Consider the following 23,891-nt stretch of genomic DNA (forward strand, 5'->3'; position numbering starts at 1 on the left):
CCACTTCCGTATTTATACCCGCGCCGCGGGGGCGGAGTGTGTGATGCAAATCACGCACGCCAAATTCCATTGGCTCGTTCAATAGTAATCGAAGATGATAGGCTCCCTAGCGTGATCCCATTTCATTTCAGTCGCGTCGACTACGTCCTCCGTTCCCTCCTTCAGGGAACGGTGGGTTGCATACGCAACCAGGACGTTCTTGTAACATGAAATATGATTTTCGAAAGACAAGTTGTGGTCTAGTATAACACCCAGGTCTTTTACTGTAGTGGATAAAGTAACAGGACATCCTTCTAAATTAAAGTTGTATTGTACGAGGTTTTGTGGGTAGTGTTTTGAACCAATGAGTAATACCTCCGTTTTATCTGAATTTAATAGCAGAAAATTACATGTCATCCAGCATTTTATATCTTTAAGACACTCTGTCAATTTAGATAAGTTAGTGTTTTCATCTGGCCGTGATGAAATATATAATTGAGTGTCATCAGCATAATAGTGAAAATTAATTACATGTTTTCTTAAAATATTATCAAGTTGCAGCATATATATTGAGAATAGCAGAGGGCCTAACACTGATCCTTGCGGCACTCCATAGTCTACTGACGTTATCTCCGATTTTTCCCCATTGAGACAGACAAAATGGTAACGGTCTGATAAGTACTATCTAAACCAGCTTAATGCCTGTCCCTGAACACCAGTGTAGTTTTGTAGTTGATCCAAGAGTATTCTATGATCTATAGTGTCAAACGCAGTGCTAAGATCGAGTAGAACTAGTATTGAGATACAGCCTTGGTCAGAAGCTAAAAGTAAATAATTTGTAATTTTAACTAGCTCAGTTTCTGTGCTATGATGCGGTCTGAATCCTGACTGAATTTTTTCTTAGATATCATTTTCTTGCAAGAAAGAGCACAATTGAGTGGACACAACTTTTTCCAGTATTTTAGACATAAAAGGAAGATTTGAAATGGGTCTGTAATTTGCTAGGTTATTTGGATCTAATTGTGGTTTCTTAATGAGAGGTTTTATTACTGCCAGCTTGAATATTCTTGGAACATGACCTAAAAATAAAGACGAGTTAATAATATTGAGAAGAGGCTCTTCTACTACAGGTCACACTTCTTTCAGTAGTTTAGTGGGTATTGGATCTCATACACATGTTGTTGGTTTAGATGCAATGATAAGTTTATTTAGCTCTTCCTGTCCTGTAGTTGTAAAGCGGTGTAGTTGTTCTTGAGGGGCGATAATTGAGGCTGAATCATAAGACACCATAAAAGATTGTACATTTACAATTGTGTTTCTGATGCTTTCGACTTTCTCAGTGAAGAAATTCATAAAATCATTACTACTATACTGTAACGGAATATTTTGCTCTGGTGATGTCTGTTTATTTGTTAGTCTATCCACGGTGTTAAGTAAAAACCTTGGATTATTTTGGTTATTTTCTATTAGTTTGCGGAGATGCTCAGCCCTGGCTGCTTTTAGAGCCTTTTTATAACGTGACATACTGTCTTTCCACGTGATTCTAAAGACCTCTAAATTAGTTTGTTTCCATTTACGCTCTAAGTTACAAGTTTTTCTCTTGATAACATGCGTAGCACTGATGTACCATGGTGCCTTAGTTTTCTCTCTAACCTTTTTTAATCTAATTGGTGCAACAATTTCTAATGTACAGAGAAAATGGTGCTCAAACTGCTAGTCATTTCCTCTAGTTCATCTGTTTTTTTGGGTTCACTGAGCAGCTGAGAAAGACAGGGCTCATGCTTATAACAGTATCCTTGTGGAGTAGACTCATTTAGATGAAATAATCATTTGTTTTGAGCCAGGTTTCAGTAAGGCAAAGTACATCGAAACTATTATCTGTGACCATTTCATTTACAATAACCGCCTTAGGTGTGAGCGATCTAATGTTTAGAAGACCTAGCTTTAGAAATAGTTTTTGTTCACTGATATTGAGATTTTCTGGTTTCATTACAATTAGATTTTTCCTAGATCATACAGTAGATTTATTGTTTGGCCTCACTAAACGAGGAATAGACACAGTTTCTATATAATGTTCTGCACTACTTATGATATCAATTAAGTTGGGACAGCAAAGACTGTGATTTGGACTTTGACTTACTAGTCATATGGTGTGTAACGTCTTGGAGATGTTGTCCGACAGAATAGCCGCTCTGATTCTGCTGGGGTGCAGGCCATCAGCACGGTAGAGCCTAGGTCGCTCCCAGAACAGATTCCAATTATTTACAAAGAGTAGTTTCTGTTCATTACACCATGACATTAACCATTCATTTAGTGCAAATAATCTACTGAACCTTTCATGCCCTTGTCGGTATGTGGGAAGCGGTCCAGACACGATGATCGTTGCTTCAGGCGATGTGCTGTGTACCGTCTCGATCAGGCTCCTGTAATCCTTCTTCAGAACATCGGTCTGCCACAGCCTGATGTCGTTCACTCCCGCGTGCAGCACAACAGCTCCGACGCGCTCGTCACCGTTCAGGATCTCGGGAACCTGTGCAGCGACGTCTAGAACACGAGCACTAGGAAAGCAGTGAGTGCGCACCTTACCTTTACCTGAGGTAGCGCGGACATGATGGACGATGGAACTGCCAATGATCACGGCGTCGTCGTGTTCCCACTCGCTAAGAGGGGAGAAGCCGTCCGGGTTGAGATCTCGAAGACCGGGAGAGGCGGAGAGGTTCCTGCTCTGGTCCTGGCTCGTGTCTTCCGCTGTGGGATCATCCAGGGTCCATGGTGTTGTGTCGGTGCCAGAGTGAATGAAGCCAGGGATGATCGCGTCCTGGGTGCTTGGGTCCTCTGCAGAGAAATACACGGAGTAGACGAGGTCGGAGTCAAAAAGTTACTAACCACTGACTTGTGAGCATCGGCGCGTGATGTTTCAAGCGCTGATCGCCGATCTCGCAGCTCGGCTTGCCTCTCTAGTAGATCACGGATCTGCTTCTCCATGGACTCCAGCTCCAGACGTTAACCCTCTGGGGTCTGAGGTGTTTTTGGGGTCCTTGAGATGTTTTGACATGCCCTGACATTTTAGCTTTTTTCAGTTGCTTATAAACATATTAATAGCAAAGGTGTAATTACACTCTATTTAGCACAAACAGGGCTACCATAATATGTGAGCAAGATGTATGAACATGTTTGTATTTTTGAGAGAATATTGTTTATGCATGGTTATTGAAAAAAATTAATCTTAAAGTGTCTGAAATAAGGCCACAAAACACATACTAAATATGTGTCCACAAGACTTTTGACTAATGGGTGTTGTTGCCTAGAGTCTTTGCTTCAAAATGATCTGAAAATCATCCTGCCTAATCATTTACACAAAACAATACATTGATTTAAATTTTATAAGCACCTTTTGTTTGGAAAGGCAATATGCGTGCAGGCGTGTTCACACCTGAGAAGACAAAGGCAGGATAATGTGCCACATACATAATGAGCTGCATATTAATTAGCCTTTCACACAGGTGTGTCACGGGGTCCCAAAGAATGCAAGGACAAAATAAATTATCTATATATACATATTTTACTATTAGAAATTGTAACCAATTATAAATAGGTTACAATTACAACAACAATTACAATTTTAACAATATTTCAAGTGTATTCCTTCTTTGTAAAAATTATAAATTTGAACATACGTATTAAAAAAAGGTAAGGATTCATTAGTTTGAATATTGGAACAAACACTATAATAACATCTTAGTTGATAATTCAATATACCTACTTTATTTTTGACAAAACATCATACTATAGTATATTTAACATATGAGCAGAAATTTGTGAACAAAAGCTTACCTATTTAATGTGACAGTAGTCTTTTTTTACAGTCAAAACTCTATATCTATCCAAAACTAATCACAAAATCTTGTCTAAACATTCATATTTAGTCTGTAACATATTGTGTATGATATATTAGCATATACATGTTAATTTGCAGTTTGTTGCTTATACAGACATTTTATTTCAACATATTTCAGTCTATTTTTACTCATTTTATAAGGCTATAGCAATATAGTTTGGATGTGATCATGTAAAAATAACATGTTAACTAATGTAGGTGTGAGAGTGAATGAACGGCACAGACACGCGCTGTATAACTGTAGTAAACAACGCGCGTGCGCCTGTGCCGTTCATTCATCATTTAGCCTACACACAGACACGCAATTCATATTTAAACAGTCTTTTTGTGGTTTACAGACACTATTCAATATCGCAATTAGAACAAAGCACTTTGATGAAAATGAAACTACCAGCACTTCTGGTACATTTTCCTGGGTTATTAGATTGTATTATTCCTCACAGGTAGCAAGACGAGGTAAAGTGCAAGTTTTTATTAAACATGATGTGTTTTATAAACCAGCTGGTGGGCATAGGCATGTTTGCCTGGCTTGCCTTAGATCGTTTCCGTTTCAATACCGCACATTAACGCGTAATCAGATATAATGAGCTGGAAAGAAAAATAACTCTCTCTTCATACAGATTACATGAACTGAGAATATTTGTTTTTTATATAAATTAATTAATTTAAAAGAATAGAGTTCAAGCTTCACTATGGAAAAACACTCGTGCCTGTATGACAAGTATTCGCGGAATTACAGTTAATTTTCGGACGCGTTTCAGAATGGACTTCACTGACAGAGAGAAGGCAAAACTAGCATCATGTTTATTTTTCTTTATTTGACTAAAAGCACAATACTTTGTTTATACTGTATTGTGAGTATACACAAAAAATAGATAATTAACAGGATCGAACGATGTATAACACAAATATGTAAAATCAAAATCAACAGAGTATGTTGAGTCTCTTTTGCACTGATAAGAAAAAAAGCGAGACTATCGCGCCGGCGCGATAGCAGACCTCAGAGGGTTAAATGCCCTGACGGCCGATGACTTTTATGCGGCCTGGTGAACTGAGGCAGACAAATGGTCCATCTTGTTGGGCAAGACCGGTTTAGGGGGAGCGAGCAGCCCACCCTGGGCGGGGTTAAGGTGCCTGGCGATGGAAGGCTCGATAGCGGGTGGGGTCGCCCATGCCAAGAGCTGCCATATCCTTCACCTCAAGGCCCGTGAGACCGTGCTTGAAGTCGAGCGGGTCGCTCCAGTTGTGCCTCATGTGCTTAGCGCAAGGACGGGGAAGAGTTGCTTCCTCGGCCCGGGAGGAGGTCCCAGAACTTTCCCGTCGTATATGTCCCTCTCCTGGTCAGTGGCGCGACAAATCGGCGAAGAACTCGGAAAAATCCGTGGCGGGCAGCCGTGCAATGAGGAGTTGGTGAGAACGGCAAGAGCGCGGGCAGCTCCAGATGCAGAAAACAGCTGATAGGCTGAAAAACAAAAGTCACATCTGGCGGAGGCTGATCAGGCGATATGTCCTCCTGAAGAAGCGCAAGTGAGCAGTGTAAATCCAGCCGAACTGTGTACGTGCAGAGATCGCGAAAAGCGAAAGTCAACTGGAGAATAGTAGCGCTTGCAGGCGTTATATGTTCATGGCGTTATATGTTCATGGCTAATTAGTCTGGGCAAAGGATTATGGGACATGTAGTTTGCGGAAGTGTGGTGATTGTCCGGGTTGGAGTGCCCTCTGATGGTTATCCTGGGCACTCTCACTGGTGATCCTTACAGTTATAGAGGAGCTTATGTGCTTACGGCATATTTTAAACTAATCAGTTAACCGGTTCAATTGGCTAATAAGGCTCGGTGGTCGGTCAAGAAAATTTGTATTTTCGCCATCCCTAGTCCAGGCGCTGGTCCTTCATCAGATCCGGATACAGCCTGGATCCGGCGGACTGCGGTAAACCTCGGGATAAACAGAGAGACAAATATGTGACCCGTCACAGAAACCAGGGACACAAGTCGGCAGCACAACTTTCGAGCAAAATGAGAAAGAAGAGTTTTTTTTCAAAATTGGTGAATTTAAATTTTTTGCAGAATCTGTTAATTGAAATCACGAAGAAGCCTCTCCCTGTTTGAGATAGGTGTATTGGTATATTTAAAAGCTTACATTTTGAGGTTGAAATCGGCTTGTTTTCGGAGATTCTAGCATGCAGTAGGGGCGTGGCGTGTCATTGTCTGTGTGTATATCCATACTGAATAACCCGGCGCTTTTGCCCCCGCCCTCCAAGTGAACCGCATGGCTACTTATTATGTTGTGCTCTGGCCGGCTCTATCTGATATCAAAATTTAATGAAGATGGATGCCGCAAAGATTGTCGCAGACGAAATGAACCGTGGCAGTTACACCGAAAATGTTTTCGCCGCACTTCGTGGGCTCGGGAAACTGAACCGGAGGTATGGGTGCGGCGCGCGCGCCCTCAGTGCTTGAATATGGCGGCTCGACTCGCTGACAGCGGTGGCTGGCTGTTTCATATGTGACGTCCCGATTGCTTTGAATGGGGAATGTTTTTTGATCAGGGAACAGAGTTAATGGACTGGCAACAATCTCCATAGAACATGAACTGGCACAGAGAATCAAAATAGAGGATGCAGTTAAGACCTTTGCTGCGATGAAGGCCCGCCGTGCGCGTTTTTGAAATGTAAGTTAAGCTTCATTTGCTCTTTAGTCATTATTTAAGATGCTGAACCTGCTGATGATATAATGTTCTTGCGGACATTTCATTTGTGTGTATATACGCACATAAGAAAGTGGTGTAAAGAGATTTGCAACAGTAATTTGATGAGGTGAAATGTGATTATTTGGAAAATTCCTGTCATGACTGCTTAAATAAAAATGCCAGCAGGCATTTGCCTCCTGCATAAACTTTAATATTGTTGACATTTTGGGCACACGAGCGTTGCGCACTATTTGCGTTATATGTAGGCCTATGGCTTATTGGTCTTTGCGTGTTGTTGCTGGTTTTGCGTTATATGTATATGGCATATTGGTCTTTGTGTGTTGTCGCTGGTTTTGCGTTATATGTATATGGCATTTTGGTCTTTGTGTGTTGTTGCTGGTTTTGCGTTACATGTAGGCTATATGGCATATTGGTCTTTGTGTGTTGTTGCTGGTACGTTGCAAATAGAGGGGCAGCACAATTGTTTTTCGCCTAGTGCGGCAGAAGTGCACTCATTCGAAGTGCAAAAAAAGCTGTAAAGCACAGGGGGGAGCTTTACAGGGGGTATGGCTTATCTAAATGAGATGTAAATGAGCCCTATTGTCACTCCCAGCAGCAGAGACAGGTGAGAACTGCACAATCTTTAGAGGTCGTTTTCTCATCTTTGAGTTTTTTTAAGTGCCTAGCTTCAAATGGCCACAACTTCTCCAAATATTATCAGATTTCCACATGTTACACATCTTTGGAAAGTTTGGAGATTACACTTTATGAATCTATGAATAACTCAAAATGCCCAAGAACCGACTTGTGTTCCTAGTTTCCGTGACCGGTCACATATTAGCGTAGACGCCATCCTTCTTATGATGTACAAAGTAGATCAGGATTTATGGGAAGTGTTCCCGGTTCCGGCACTATGCAGCCTAACATTGAATTAGAGATGTCTATAATGTGTCATGTGTTTGCTGAGCTAAAGGGATGTGTTTTTAGTCTAGATTTGAACTGACAGACCGTGTCTGCTTCCCGGACAATGTTAGGAAGATTGTTCCAAAGTTTTGGTGCTAAATAGGAAAAGGATCTACCGCCAGCAGTCGATTTTGATATTCTAGGTATTATCAACTGGCCGGAATGTTGAGATCGCAATAGACGTGAATGACTATAATGCGTTAAGAGCTCACTCAAGTACTGGGGAGCTAAACCATTTAGTGCTTTGTTAGTAATCAGCAATATTTTAAAATTTATACAATGTTTAATAGGGAGCCAATGCAGTGTTGACAGAACCGGGCTAATATGGTCATACTTCCTGGTTCTGATAAGAACTCTAGCGGGTGCATTTTGGACCAACTGTAGTTTGTTTATTAAGCGTGCAGGGCAACCACCCATAAGAACGTTACAATAATCTAGCCTTGATGTCATGAACGCATGAACTAATTTTTCTGCATTTGTCATAGAGAGCATGAACTAATTTTTCTGCATTTGTCATTGAGAGCATATGACGTAATTTAGATATATTTTTTAGATGGAAAAATGCGGTTTTACAGATACTATTCACGTGACTTTCAAATGAAAGATTGCTGTCAAAGAGCACACCAAGGTTCCTAACCGAGGACTTGACAGAGCAGCCATCAAGTGTTAGACAGTATTCTAGGTTATTACGTGAGGACGTTTTTTTGTCCAATTAGAATCTCTGTTCTTTCAGAATTTAGTAGTAGGAAATTACTAGTCATGCAATTTTTTTATATCAGCTATGCATTCCTTTAATTTGGTGAATTGGTAAGTTTCGTCAGGGCGTGAAAAAATATAGACCTGAGTATCATTAGCATAACAGTGAAAACTAATCCCATGCTTCCTATTAATATCTCCTAAGGGTAGCATGTACAGAGTGAATCCTAGTCCTAGTACTGTACTGAGCCTTGTGGTACGCCATACTGAACTTTTGATCGATAAGGCATCTTTTCATTTACTGCTACAAACTGATAACGGTCAGGTAAGTATGATTTAAACCATGCGAATGCAATTCCACTAATGCCAACATAATTTTCGAGTCTATTAAAAAGAATGTTGTGGTCAATAGTATCAAATGCAGCACTAAGATCGAGTAGCACCAATAGCGAGATACAACCACGATCGGATGATGGGAGCAAATCATTTGTGACTCTAATGAGAGCTGTCTCAGTACTATGGTATGGTCTAAATCCTGACTGAAAATCCTTGCAGATACCATTTCTTTCTAAAAAGGAAATAATTGTGAGGATACTGCCTTTTCTAGTATCTTTGACAGAAAAGGTAGATTTGAGATCGGCCTTCCCCAAGGGCAGAGTATATCCACTGTCCATCCCGGAACAGAAGGCCATGGAGGAGTACATCCAGGAGGCACTACAACAACAATTCAACCGTCCATCAACATCCCCTGACGCTTCCAGTTTCTTCTTTGTCTCCAAGAATGACGGAGGCTTGAGGCCGTGCATCGATTACCATCATCTCAACTCCCACACAGATAAGTACAGTTATCCTCTGGTTCTGGTCCCAGCCGCCCTGGAGCAGCTGAGGGGAGCTTACATCTTCTCGAAACTGGATCTGTGTAGCGCTTACAACCTCATTTGTATATGCCGAGGACACGAGTGTAAAGACTACCTTCATCACCCCTTCAGGCCACTATGAATACCAGGTCATGCCGTATGGCCAATCCAACTCTCCAGCAGTATTCCAAGGCTATATGAATGAGGTGTTCCGGGAGTTCCTTTATCGGTTCGTCGTGGTCTATATTGACGACATCTTGATTTACTCCCGGAACCTGGCCGAACATCGCCACCACGTTACGCAGGTCCTGGAAAAGCGTCATCAACTTTACATCAAACTCGAGAAATTTGAATTCCACACCACCTCCGTCCAATTCCTGGGATACATCATCGACCATGAAGGCTTTCAGATGGACCAGAGGAAGGTGGATACCATCCAAAACTGGCCTCAACCATAAAGGAACTTCAACGCTTTCTCGGATTCGCTAATTTCTACCGTCATGTTGTCCCCGGTTCTCCACTAACTTCAACCCTCAAAGACCGGCCCAAGTCTCTGTCCTCGACCTCAGCAGCTTCAGATGCCTTCCTTCAACTCAAACAAGCCTTTCAAACTGCTCTGATCCTAGTTCACCCAAATCCTGATGTGCAAATCATCATCGAGGTGGGCGCCTCATCCACTGGGGATAGAGCTGTCCTCTCACAGCGGCAGGGAGATCCTCCTGGACTCCATCCATGTGCCTTCTACTCTAAGAAACTTTCCCTAGCCGAGCAGATCTACGATATAGGAAATCGTGAGTTGCTTGCCATCAAACTAGCATTTGAAGAGTGGAGGCATTGGCTGGAGGGAGCACATCACAAGTTTGAAGTTATCACGACAATCGGAATCTCGAATACCTACGAGAAGCCAATAGATTGAACCCACGTCAAGCCCGGTGGGCTTTATTCTTCACCAGATTCAACTTTACCGTCTCATACCGACCAAGAACCAAGAACTGTAGAGCCGACATCTTGTCTTTATCAATCAACCCTGGATGACCCAACTCCCGAACCCATTCTCCCTCCAGCCATGATCGTCAGTCCCTACTTTCGTCCTACCCTTCTGGACTCAGCTCATACTTCTCCGGGCTCTGGACACCCAGGTAGCCGACGTACCCTCTCGCTCTTACGTCAACGCTACTGGTGGCCCACCATGCCTCAGGATATCTCCCGGTATGTCAAGGGTTGCTCAGTCTGCGCCATTACCAACACTTCCCGAAGACTCCCAGAGGGCAAACTGGTTCCTCTTCCCATTCCTCAACGACATTGGTCACACATAGGCGTTCATGACTTCATGACAGATCTACCCATCTCCAGCCACAACACTTATGTGTTCATAGTCGTTGATCGCTTCTCGAAGGCCTGCAAGCTTATTCCTCTCAAGGGATTACCTACAGCCTTCGAAGCATTCTTCAAACTCCTCGGAATATCCGTAAGCCTCTCCTCTGGTTACCATCCTCAAACAAACGGTCAGACTGAAAGAAAGATTCAAGAGATTGGGAGATACCTGAGGTCCTACTGCCACCAGAACCAGTACAGCTGGAGCCAATTCCTCCCTTGGGCAGAATATGCTCAAAATTCACTACGACAATCCACCACAGGGCTCACCCCATTTCAATGCATCCTAGGTTACCAACCTTCTCTTTTTCCCTGATCGGGTGAGCCCTCTGAGGTTCCAGCTGTCAACCACTGGTCTGAACCGAGTGACAGGGTATGGGACTCAGCTCACGTGCATCTCGAATAGGCAGTGCAGATACACAATAGACAAGCTGACGTCCACCTAACATCTACCCCTCGCTACCAAACGGTACAGAAGGTATGGCTCTCGACGCGGGACATCCGTCTCCGCCTGCCCTGCCGTAAGTTGAGTCCCCGGTACATAGGTCCATTCACAGTGCAGAGGCAGCTCAACAAAGTCACTTACAGATTGAACCTACCACCTCACTACCAAATTTCACCATCCTTCCACTTATCACTCCTCAAACCTCACTCTGAACCTCTGTTTTCTCCTCCCACAGAATCTGGTGACGACGAAGTGCATCCTCCTCCCAACATCGCAGAAGAAGAGCCTATCTATAGAGTTTGAGCATCCTGGACTCACGACGGGGTCCAAGACTGGAATACCTCATCGACTGGGAGGATTACGGTCCCCAGAAAAGCTCCTGGCTGTCACGTGATATCCTCGATCACACAATATCACTCTGAACACCCAGATCGACCAGCTCCCAGAGGTCGAGGTAGACCTTGTCATTGTCACATCCAGTTGTCAGAAGCCTCCCGTGGAGGAGGGGGTACTGTAACGGAGTCACCAGATCAGCACGCGCCGCCCTCTCGTTCACTCTCCCCGGACTTCTGATTCACCGCACCTCCTGCTATTCTGATTCACCGCACCTGCACATCATCAATCACCCTCACTTATAAAGAGACACTTCCCCTTCACTTCCTCGTCTGGTCTCGTCCTTACGTTACCATACAGACTCTCAACAATCCTTACCTGAATGCTTACCACGAAGATCCTGTTCCAGTTCTTCTCTGACGTCATCTCCTGCTGCTTCCGCCATCTGTCGTCTGGATGCTGTATCCAGCCTGCATCTATAACCGAGATATCAAGTTAACCATTGAGCTAAGTTCTACATCCAGTTCTGATTCTTCATATATCTACTCACCGATCATCACTGCAGTTCACATCCGTGCCTCTCTTCAATAAACACTGTTTACATTACTACTAGCCTGTCTGCTTCTCTCTATAACGTGACCATTATATTATAAAAATAGGGTTTGAAGTGGTAGTTCACACAAAACATTATAATTCTTTTGGAACACAAAAGATGTTTTGAGAAATAACCATAAAATGTTAACCAGTCATGTTAGATTACCAACATTCTTCAAAATATCTTATTTTGTGCTCAAGTCAAATAGGTTTGAAACCACATGAGGGGGAATAAATGACAACACAATTAAAATTTTTGATTGAACTATCCTATCCTATACTGTAATAATGATTTTGGGTATTTGTAATTCACAAAAGTTAACCCAAAACAAATACAATACCTTAGCAACCTGACCACCAGAAGGGGCACAATGATGTTGCATATGGTTGGATTCTTTGTTTTAAATTGGGCGCAGTGTCAGGTGCCCGCTGACATTCCATTCCATGTGGTTATAGTGGTCAGTTATTAAACATCAGATAGGTACATTTAGAATGAAAGCCTTGCAGCACTATTCTCGGTCACTTGAATGTCTTAATCAGAAAACTTTTTCCTAAAGACACTGTCAAATGCTAGCATTAGGTATTGACAATAACTGCAACTGCTAGTACTGGCCAAGCCCCTATTTTTAGTTCAAGGTGCATTGACCTTTGATAAATCATTTGTAGCCTATTCAGTCTGGGGTGCGTTTCCCAAAAGCAACTATGGTCGCCAGTTCCGTCATTACCAACAGATTTCAACAGAACTTGCGACTGTTGTTGGCTAAAGATGCTGTGATTGCTAAGGCCACACTGAATGAACATTTCATTTTCTATGTAATTTTTTGTTTCTTTGAAATATAATTTACCCAAACATTGGAATTGGAGATGCTACGTTGTTTCTTTAGCATTTTAAACCCCCAACAAAGCTAATAACCATTTAATTCTAGAGTGCACGCTAGTGAGTAAATGAAACAACCACCAAGATATGGGTTTGACTTTTTATTTATGTTTGTTGGTTTGTGTAAATCTTACCCATGGTTCCGCCGGAATCCATGACTGCAGCATGAAACAAAGGCTTGGAATTAAAATGGTGCAGCCTTTCCTGGTGTCCTTTATATATTCGGTAGGGAATTATGGGAAATGTAGTTTTCGGGACAATATGGGTTGGGGTCGTGTGTTAATTTGAATGTGTTTAAAGGAGGGGTTTTTGTGTGTGTGTGTGTGTGTGTGTGTGTGTGTGTGTGTGTGTGTGTGTTTAAGTGTATTTTCATTATTGCTTTATGGTAAATGTGATTTTTATGTTTATTTAAGTTTGTCTGTATGTAGCCTATATATTTTTCTCTTTGTAAGTTTGATGTAATGGAATGAGAATTTTGAAACACCTGTAATTATAAAAATGGTCTCCTAAAAGAGCTTTCATGGGTGTGAGTTGCGTCTTTCTAAAGATGACATTCCACCCGTGTGTTTCTGGATGCGGTTGTTCCTGTCCTCACTGACGGCCACGATCACTGTCTGGCATGCCTGGGAAACGTGAGATTGTGTTCATGGGTGGTTCATGTTTTCGCATGGGAACATGACCACGTCGGCATGCCGGTTGACTCTTCTTTCTCCGGAAAGCTTGTGTCCCCTCTGTTGTTGGCCAGCCGCTGCTTGTGTGTAAAAGCACAGCTGCAGGTCTGCTCGACACTCTGGGAGACCGTGAAGATCAGCGAGTGGTAGCATCTGAGGTAGCTTCAGGCCATGTATGTCCCCAGTATGCTCAACCGTGTGGCCGACGAGCTATCATGAGCTGTGCTTTCGGGAGAATGGTGACTCCACCCCCAGGTGGTTCAGATGATCTGGAGAGAGTTCGGGGAAACTCAGGTAGACCCGTTTGCTTCCTCAGAGACCTCCCACTGCCAACTGTTTTACTCCCTTACTGAGGGAACACTCGTCAGGGATGCACTGGCACACAGCTTGCCCCGGGGCCTTCACAAATATGCGTTCCCCCCAGTGAGCCTATTTGCACAGACCCTGTGAAAAGTCAGGAAGAATGAGGGCAGGTCCTTCTGGTGGCTCCCTATTTGCCCAGAACTCATCCCACGACCCGGTCGTCAGGTTCCTTAGGGGGCCGAGACAGTTAAATCTTCCTCGAGCCCCCTCCACACCCTCTTGGGACCTTTCCCTGGTGCTTTGAGCGCTCCAGGATGCTCCCTTTGAGCATTTGCAATCAGCAGACTTAAAGCTTCTGTCACATGAAGTCTTTGCTGCTGGTTGCACTGGCCTCCATCAAGAGGGTAGGGGACCTGCAGGCATTTCCGGTCGACGAATTATGCCTAGAGTTCGGGCCGGGGACAACAATGTTGTACTGAGGCCCCGACCTGGCTATGTGCCCAAGGTTCCTAGCACTCCCTTCAGGGACCAGGTGGTGAACCTGCAAGCGCTGCCCCTGGAGGAGGCAGACCCAGCCCTGGCTTTGCTCTTTCCCGTCCGCGCTCTGCGACTGTACGTGGACAGAACTCAGGACCTCAGACCAGCTCTTTGTCTGTTACGGAGGCCAGCAGAAGGAAAAGGCTGTCTCCAAGCAGAGGTTGGCCTACTGGATAGTGGATGCCATCGACTTGGCTTACCAAGCACAAGGCGTGCCCTGCCCGCTCAGGTTGCATGCTCACCCACGAGAGGCGTTGCATCCTCCTGGGTGCTTGCACGTGGCTCCTCCCTAACAGATATCTGTAGAGCTGCGGGCTGGGCGACACCTAACACGTTCGCTAGATAATATAGCCTACGTTTAGAGCCAATCTCCTTTCGTGTTCTCACCCTAAACGAGTAGAAGTACTGTGAGGCCCGGCTCTGTCGGCTTTCTGCGCCCTACTGTGCGCCCCTTATTGCTCCTGAGTGAAAAACCTGTTGAGTCCTCCAACAACCTCGGCCCGGACGTTGCGGAGCATCCGGCGCCAGGCCTTTATCCGTTGAATCCTTGAGAACCGGGTCTAGGCTGGGTTCCATATGTGTGACCCTGCGGGGATCCCATATGTGCATTCTTCCACGGCTGCTCCTAAACGGAAGTCTGTGTCTTTCCCTTGAGCTAAGTCACCCAGTATTTCATATGCAGTACAACCTTCGGGTTAGTCCAGGCGTAACCTATATAACCTTATGTGGAGATATAACCTTCGAGTCATATCACCACATAACTTCTTCGGGGAAGAATGTGGGTTCCGCAGCGTTCTCCTTAAGTTCAGTTCAGTTCAATTTTATTTATATAGCACGTTTAAAAACAACCATAATTGACCAAAGTGCTTAACAAGGTTCAAAATCAAAGAGATAATATACACAAACAATACACAATATATAAATATAAAAAGGTCAAGATATCAAAGCTCAACTTGAATTGAAAGCCAATGCATAGTAATGGGTCTTAAGCAAGGACTTGAATGTTTCAATGGTCTGAGCTTTTCTTACATAAATAGGTAGACTATTCAAGAGGTTTGGAGCCGCCACTGCAAAGGCTTGGTCACCTTTGTTTTTTAACCTGGATCTTGGCACATTGAGGAGCATCTTGATCGGAAGACCTCAGTGCTTTGACAGGTGTGTGGACATGTAAAAGACATATTGTTGGAACTCCCCGGTTTTGGACATGTTCGCACCGCAGGAACTAGGAACGATTTTAGTTCTAGGCATTCCTTTTGGGTGAATGGGGAACCTACTTCAGAGTAGGGTCTAGCCCAGCAAAATATGAACTACCAGTGATTTTAGTGTGTGCTGATTGGCAGAATGCACGTGAAACACCGGTACCCACCATTTAAAAAAAAAAAGAAATTACAGCCTACATATTTACATCACAAACTCTACGAACATGGAAAACAATGATAGATTGACCCTCTTAACCTTTACGCTAAAGAGAAAATCCAATGCAACTTTGAGGGGACCAAGCGAAACATAATTATGTATTTCTGCTCAGCTAGTGACATTGGACATCAACCACACGATAATATATAATGCTAATTTTTTTCCATATACAGTCTATTTTCTTTGTATAACAGTTCTATCTAATAACAAATTAGATATGAGTGTTAAACAGATCGTAAACTAATGAAAAATGGAGAAGGATGGGAGCGCTGTGTGCTCTGGCATTCTCAGCGCCGTCAAAATAAAGGTCCATTGTGCCGTCAAAATAAAAGTCACAACAACAACTGCGGCTTATGTCACTTCAGAGTTTCACAAAATGGCCCTAGTGGAACATTAAAGGTGCAATGTGTAAAAATTTTGAGTATCTATTAACAGAAATGCAATATGACATCCATAACTATGTTTTCAGTGGTGTATAAAGAACTTACTTAATAAACCGTAATGTTTTTATTACCTTAGAATGAGACATTTATATCTACATAACCGCGGGCACCCCCTTCTATGAAGGTCGACATATTGTGACGTCATGTTTCTACCATAGAGGGGACAAAGCGGACAAACAGCGCTATAGAGCGCGTTTTGTCACTACCTTGAAAGAGAAGCAGCAGAAAGCTAGAAGCTAGCCATAAACACCGTGAGTAGTGACTTTTCCCTAGTCAGTGGTGTAAAATATGTAGTTTGATTGTTTCATGTAACTTAGTTCTTCTCTCTCGCTGTGTTATGGCTTTGCTTTGTGGGGATAAATGTGCTGGTTACGTTCGTGAGACAGCTGATTAGTACTCCTGATATTGACCATAAAACAACGTTACAGGAATCACCAACCCGTTGATCGCGGTCGACAAGTCGATCTTGGAAGCATTTTAAGTCGATCGCGAAGAATTTTCAAAATCAGAGAAAAAAAGCCTATTGTGTGTAGTAAATGGTGACTAGGGGATGCGGAGGCGCGCGCGCTGTTACAATCATGACATTTTTGCCACGCGCACCTCTGGGCTCACGCGGATGCGTCGAGTTTAAACAAGGTTTTATGCTTTAACCAGCTCAGCCACAGTAACAGCTCATATTTAGCCAGCTAAACTTTTGCTACCCCGTTAGAAAAAAATATATAGTTGCATATAGTTTCATGTGGTTCTTCTCCCTCGCTGTATTATGGGTTTTCTATGTGGGGGGAAATGTGCTGGTTACGTTTGTGAGACAATCAGCTGATTACTATTATTATATTATATATTAAGACCCTTGATCCTCACCTGACTATGGCTTTGTAAACTTTATCCATGATGTATTTTATAATGGACTCTGTGGTACAGAAACAGTGACAATGTTACACACTCTTGGCTTACTCTCGCTATTCTCTGCTGTCTCAGACGACGATATGTTTGTCCAGTTTTAGCCACCGTAGCTTCTTCGAAAGGGAGGGGTGAGCAGTGGGCTGAGCCCTTAGTGCAACTCGCAACCGAACCGCTAGATGTCGCTAAAAATCACACACTGCAGCTTTAAGTTCTCTGGGAACCACCCTGGTGGCTAGTTCCTATAACTAAGTTCCTAGAACTGGTGTGAAAGGTTTGAAAGCCCCTTATGTTTAATCCACTCTACCCTTCATAATACATAAACATTGGCATGATATTGGCTTAGTCACAGGCATCTTTTGGCAAAAACAAAAAGGCAAAAAACAAAACAAAAAAAATCTCAGTTGTCATTATTGCTTGGTGCTTCTGTGTTGACACAACAAAATCAGATGGATGGGCAAGGAAAAGGAAAAAGCTGTGAACAACACATTTGTGCTATGTTCTCCTATATTATTAGTTTGTTCAATTGAATCTGATCCTCACCAATATCAGTCCTTGTGGTGTCTTGCCATTTAAGATTGATGATTACAGAATAAATTAGATCAATAATGCTCATTCCTCTTTTATATTCCAATATTTGAAAACTACTCCATTGGTGGATGATCAAATGATAACACTTTAGAATCTGTCATTAATTAAAACCTGCACAGGAACTAATGAGTAAATCACTATTAACAATATAGTAACTACTGTTAACTAACAAGAAACTCTGCTTACCAATTAGTAAGTAATAGTTCTCAGTTGAATGTGGTAGTTCACTATTAACTAATTAGTAACTATTATTTCTTTATACCTCCCAGAAAACTACTAAGAACTACTATATTTAGGTTCATAATTAATGTGAATAATGGATAATGTATAATTAATTCTAAAGTAAAGGCCATGGTAGCCCACTAATAATGACTCATGTATTACCAAATCATGAGTCATTTAGAAGGGATTACTAATTACTTGGATCAGTATTCTAAAGTGTAAAACATGATTACTCAATACTAATGACTGAAATCGATTACTTTAAAAAAATAATAAATGAAAGAAATTACTTTACATATGTTAACATTCGAAGCTGAAAAAAGCATTACTTGACCACTTAGTTCATCTGCTTATCAAATTTCAGAGATTAATCAAAAACAACACCCATTTTTAACCCATGGTTTCACACAGGAAGACAGCCCACCAAGATTTATTTTGGGAGCATTAAGTGGATCTGAAGGTCCGAATACAATAATTTCTGTTTTACTCTCATTGAAATTCAAGAAGTTTAGATACAACCAGGCCTTTACATCTGTCAAACAGGCCATGAGAGTGTCCAGACCATCCAAATTTTGTTTTAAAGGCAAATACATTTGGGTGTCAACAGCATAACAATGGAATGACCGCCCATATTTTCTAAAAATAGATCCAAGTGGGAGCATGTATAAAGAAAAAGGAACGGGAGCCAAAATGAATCTCTGGGAAACCCCACAAGATAAAAGAGTATCACTAGAAAAGTGTTCTCCAATGTTAACTGAGAAACTTCTGTTTGTAAAATAAGATTGCCTGCACAGTGCTCCAAGCGGGTAATAAGAACAGTGTGGTCTACTGTATTGAATACAGCATTTAAATCTAAGAGCACAAGCACATCATAGTTCCCTTTCAGGAACGTCGAGCTGCGTCAAACGCTGCGTGAAACGCTGCGGGAACGCCTCTTGCGTTGTGCGTCATGAAGCACGTATGGAATCAGCCCAATGGCGAGACGGAACGTCACGAGTGACGTCATCGACCAGGAAACTATAAAGCACACCCCTGAACACAATGGCGACAGCTTCTGTTGTCTTCAGCAAGCGCTCTGTGTGTGAATCTGTCCCTGTGTTTTTGTCTGTTCTTAGTGATTGCTAGGCAGGAGTTTTTCACTTAAAAAACTATATATATATTCACATATATCAGTATGACGAGCGAGCAGCAATACAGAAAGTGTGTTCCCCCCCGTACTCGTTTTCTCACGGATGGGGATACACACGATCTGTGTGTTGTTTGTTTGGGAGTGCAGCATGCCCAGTCAGCTCTCGAGGGGGCTGATTGTGAGCATTGCGAGCGTTTTCCATTAAGAACGCTCCGCTCCCGCCGATCACTCTTCGAGGAGAGTGGTTCGGTTCGCGCTCCCCACGGCTCGGGTCCCGCTTCTGTCGAGGCAGAGCGGCGGCGCCTGTCGTGGGGATCGCAAATGGATCTGTCAGCGGGGTTTGAGACGGGCTCTGCCTTATTTTTGCCTTCCCACGTTCAGCCTCCACGGCGGTGCCTTCCGTTTCTTCCCGATCTCCACACCGAGGTGTCGAGGTCGTGGAAGAGACCCGCCTCTTATCGTGTGTTTAGCCCCCAGACTTCCACATATTCTAATATATCGGGGGCTAAGTTATATGGTTATGGGGCGATGCCCAAGGCGGAGGAGACTCTAGCTAGCCATCTTTCTGCTGAGTCTTCCTCATCTCTTAAGAAACCAGCTTTACCCACCAAGCCTCTCAGAAATACTTCGGCTCTGGTGGGTTAGGCTTATTCGGCGGCTGGTCAGGCTTCGGCGTGTCTGCACACGATGTCAATATTGCAGGCATACCAAGCCGATCTTTTAAAAGATATGAGTGAGAGTGAGGAGGTCAGCACTGACGTGGTTCGAGAATTGCGTCAGGCTGCAGATTTATCTCTGCGTGCCACCAGGGAATCTTGGGCCGTTCTATGGCAGCCCTGGTGGCCGCAGAGAGACACTTGTTGCTTAATCTGTCTGATACGAAGGATAAAGAGAAAGCTTTTCTTTTGGATGCTCCACTTTCTCCATCTGGTTTATTCGGTGACGCGGTAAACACGGTCATAGATAAATTTCAGGAAGAAAAGAAACAAGCTGCAGCTTTTCAAAAATTCCTCCCACTTAAAGTTCATGTCCCAGGGTCTGCTGGGCGAGGGCAGACCAAGCCGTCGACTAGCTCCTCACATAGGGCGCAACAAAGGCAGAGTGTCGCGTCTCGTGGCCCCCCTTCTAAACAGTGGGAACAGACGCGACAGTCTCAGGCGAAGCCTTCTAGTGGTAAGACTGATCTGAGGACAGTCATTAGCGCTAGGAAGGCTTCGTCTAAGAAGTCCTGACGCCACTGGTGTCAGGATGCTGAGGGTGGTCCCCACCGTGAGAGGGAGGTGTTCACTGCTTCAGACGGTGCCCATTCTCTCACGGTGCCCTCAGGGGTCCCTTCTGCCAACCCCGCCTTCGTGTCGGGGCGCAGACGGGCCCAGCGAGCGCTTTCCCGAGGGACGCTCGCCCCCTCTGAGGAGGGGTTTAGAGCAGTCAGACCAGGTGTCCCCTGCCGGTGCGCCGTTACAGGGCGCTGTGTCTGCTGCTCAAAATATTCCAGAGGCCAGCCTCGAGAGGCTGGTACCCTTAGTAGATTTTCTGGCAGAGTGGAAAAGTCTTCCAAAAATATCTCAGTGGGTTCTGCATTCGATAGAAAGGGGTTATGCCATTCAGTTCAGATCTCCTCCTCCTCGATTCAACGGGGTCCTGCCCACCGTGGTGGGCCCTGACCAGGCTCTGGTAATGGAACAAGAGGTGAAAACGCTCCTTCAAAAGGGGGCTATAGAACGGGTTCCTCCTCCCTGCGAGGAGTCAGGTTATTACAGCCGATATTTCATCGTTCCAAAGAAGGATGGGGGGTTGCGTCCAATTTTAGATCTGCGCCTATTAAATCGTGCTGTAGCCAAGCTCAAATTCAAGACGCTTACGCTAAAGCAAATCGTGTCACAAATCAGGTCCGAGGACTGGTTTGTCACGATAGATCTGAAGGACGCATACTTCCACATCTCCATCCTTCCGCAACACAGGAAGTTCCTGAGGTTCGCTTTCGGGGGCGAAGCGTACCAATATCGTGTTCTTCAGTTTGGCCTAGCGCTCAATCGCAGCAGCAAGCAGCTCGGCATCGAGATGTCGTCCTCGCACACATATCTCCATCACAGATAACATCTTTTCTGGGGGTACTATGGGATTCTGTGGCAATGCGGGCTCGACTGTCGCCGTGTAACGCTAACGACAGATGCTTCCCTCACAGGCTGGGGGGCGATCATGAGTGGTCGCCCAGCTCAGGGTCTGTGGCAGGACCATCATCGATTTTGGCATATAAATTGTCTAGAGATGTTGGCAGTGTTTCAGGCTCTGAAGCACTTCCTGCCAGACCTGAGAGGTCATCATGTTCTTGTCCGGTCCGACAACACATCGGTGGTCTCTTACATAAACCATCAGGGGGGTCTGCGCTTTCGCCCGTTATACAATCTGGCTCGCCGGATCCTTCTATGGTCCCAGGGGAAGCTTCTCTCATTGAGGGCGATTTATCTCCCGGGTTATTTAAATCAGGGAGCGGACATCCTGTCGAGGCAGGGGCCGAGGCCCGGGGAATGGAGACTCCACCCCGAGGTGGTGGAGCTCCTTTGGATGCAGTATGGTCGTGCCGAGGTAGACCTATTTGCGTCCAGGGAGACATCACACTGTCCACTGTGGTTTTCTCTCAGTCATCCAGCCCCGCTGGGGTTGGACGCTATGGTGCAGGCGTGGCCGAGGTCACGCCTGTACGCCTTTCCCCCGATTGCTCTGCTCCCAGGAGTTCTGGAGAGGGTTCGCCGGGACGGGGTCAGTCTATTATTGGTAGACCCGTTTTGGCCGCCCCGAGTATGGTTCACGGACCTAGTGTCTCTTCTAGACAGCTCTCCTCTGGAGATTCCGATCAGGAGGGACCTTCTCTCTCAGGCGAGCGGGTTGATACTTCACCCCCGCCCAGAGTTGTGGAAGCTATGGGCTTGGCCTCTGAGGGGGCCCAGCTCATAGGGGCTGGTCTCTCAACCGAGGTTGTTGAGACCATCCTTCATTCCAGAGCTCCTTCCATGAGGAGGTTATTTGCCTTGAAGTGGAGGCTCTTCACTTCTTGGTGTGGAGAACACCTGGTGGACCCAGTTAACTGCCCAGTGGGTGCAGTGCTGGAGTTCCTGCAGGAGCGTTTCTCCTCAGGGCTTTCCCCCTCCACACTAAAGGTGTATGTGGCGGCACTGGCTGCTTACCATGTCCCTTTCAGTGGAGTCTCTCTGGGGAGACACCCATTTATAACTCGCTTTCTTCGTGGTACTTTGAGGCTGAGGCCTGTAGTCCGCACGAGGGTGCCGGCATGGGACTTAGCTATCGCCCTAGAAGGTCTTTCCCTAGCTCCCTTTGAGCCTATTGAAGAAGTTGCTGATAAGTTTATTACTTTGAAGACTATTTTTCTCCTTGCCATTTCTTCTCTCAAGAGAATCTGAGATATTCAGGCTCTCTCGGTTGCTCCTTCGTGTTTGGAGTTTTCACCTGGGATGGTGAAGGCTTTTCTCCACCCTAGGCCAGGTTATGTCCCTAACGTTCCTACCAATGTGGCCATACCTATAGTTCTGCAGGCCTTCTGTCCTCCTCCTTTTACATCATCTGATCAGGAAAAACTTAATCTGCTCTGCCCTGTTCGGGCTTTAGATGCTTACGTCCACAGAGCTGCCCTGTGGAGAAAATCAGAACAGCTGTTCGTTTGTTTTGGACCACCTAAGAAGGGGTCCCCAGTGTCTAAGCAGAGGATGAGTAAGTGGGTGGTTGAGGCCATCTCACTTGCCTATGAGTCGGTTGGTCAGCCTTCACCTTTGGCTGTCCGAGCTCACTCTACCAGGAGTATGGCGGCTTCCATAGCCTTATTGTCAGGAGTCTCCCTCCAGGACGTTTGTGATGCGGCAGGCTGGTCCTCACCGCATACTTTCGTCAGGTTTTATGACCTAGACCTCAGCTCCACCCTGGGGCGCAGGTGCTTTCGGCTGAATTTAATCTTTGATTCACACAGTCGGTCACTTGCTCTTATGGCGACGTGGGTATTAGCGTTCCCGCAGCGTTTCACGCAGCTCGACATTCCTGTGAGGGAACGTCCCGGGTTACGTATGTAACCCTAGTTCCCTGAAGGAACGAGACGCTGCGTGTCGTTGCCATACTCCCGGCATTCCCTTGATCGACTTGCTTCAGACTTTTTCCAGAAGCTGTCGCCATTGTGTTCAGGGGTGTGCTTTATAGTTTCCTGGTCGATGACGTCACTCGTGACGTTCCATCTTGCCATTGGGCTGATTCCGTGCGTGCTTCATGACGCACAACGCAAGAGGCGTTCCCGCAGCGTTTCACGCAGCGTTTCACGCAGCGTCTCGTTCCTTCAGGGAACTAGGGTTACATACGTAACCCGGGACGTTCTGTCATGACAACTCTGAGTATTTGGCATGGTGATGGATATGACAATATTTGGTGTTTGCAAAATAGATCTGCTACGCTGCTGCTGCTGCTGTTATTACTGCTGCAGAGCAAGTACGGGACTTGGTACTGCCAATCTGTACATGACATGCTGCTGTGAGCAAGTAAGACATGCTGCTGCTGCACAATATAGCATAGATGAATTACCCATAGCAGATCTATGCAGGTGGAGCTTGGGAAGGTGGACGGTTTCTGAAAGCGTGCTGCACTGCTAAGGCAAAAGCTAAATAAGTATTTGAAGGTTGAGTATGCAAGCTCCTTGGCTACTGATACAGCAGGAGCCCTCAGCTGTGCCCAATAGAGAATGAAATGATTGCAAGCATTTGAGTTAAGGACCTATTAGCCTGTGCCATCTAGAGTTTCATTACAGAACTTTGTATTTGCCAGAATCACAAGTTACTAGGAAATCATTTAAAACCTTTGAAAGTACTGTCTCAGTAGAGTGATGTTTTCTAAAACCGGATTGAAAAATCATATTATCAGCTAAAAACTTTGCAATTGTTTGAGGATTGTTTTCTCCAGAATCCTTGTGATAAAAGACAAA

At 44.6% G+C, this 23,891-nt stretch overlaps 1 protein-coding gene across 2 annotated transcripts in view; it reads left to right on the forward strand.

Annotated features, from left to right (window-relative positions):
• gpr153 (G protein-coupled receptor 153) overlaps nucleotides 1–23,891 on the forward strand; it is a 149,159-nt gene that overhangs the window by 48,437 nt on the left and 76,831 nt on the right. The window lies entirely within an intron of this gene.

This window comes from Siphateles boraxobius, unplaced genomic scaffold (assembly GCF_051911475.1).
Source record: "Siphateles boraxobius isolate OS27281-9 unplaced genomic scaffold, OSU_SipBor_1 9, whole genome shotgun sequence".
In the NCBI taxonomy this organism is placed as follows: domain Eukaryota; kingdom Metazoa; phylum Chordata; class Actinopteri; order Cypriniformes; family Leuciscidae; genus Siphateles; species Siphateles boraxobius.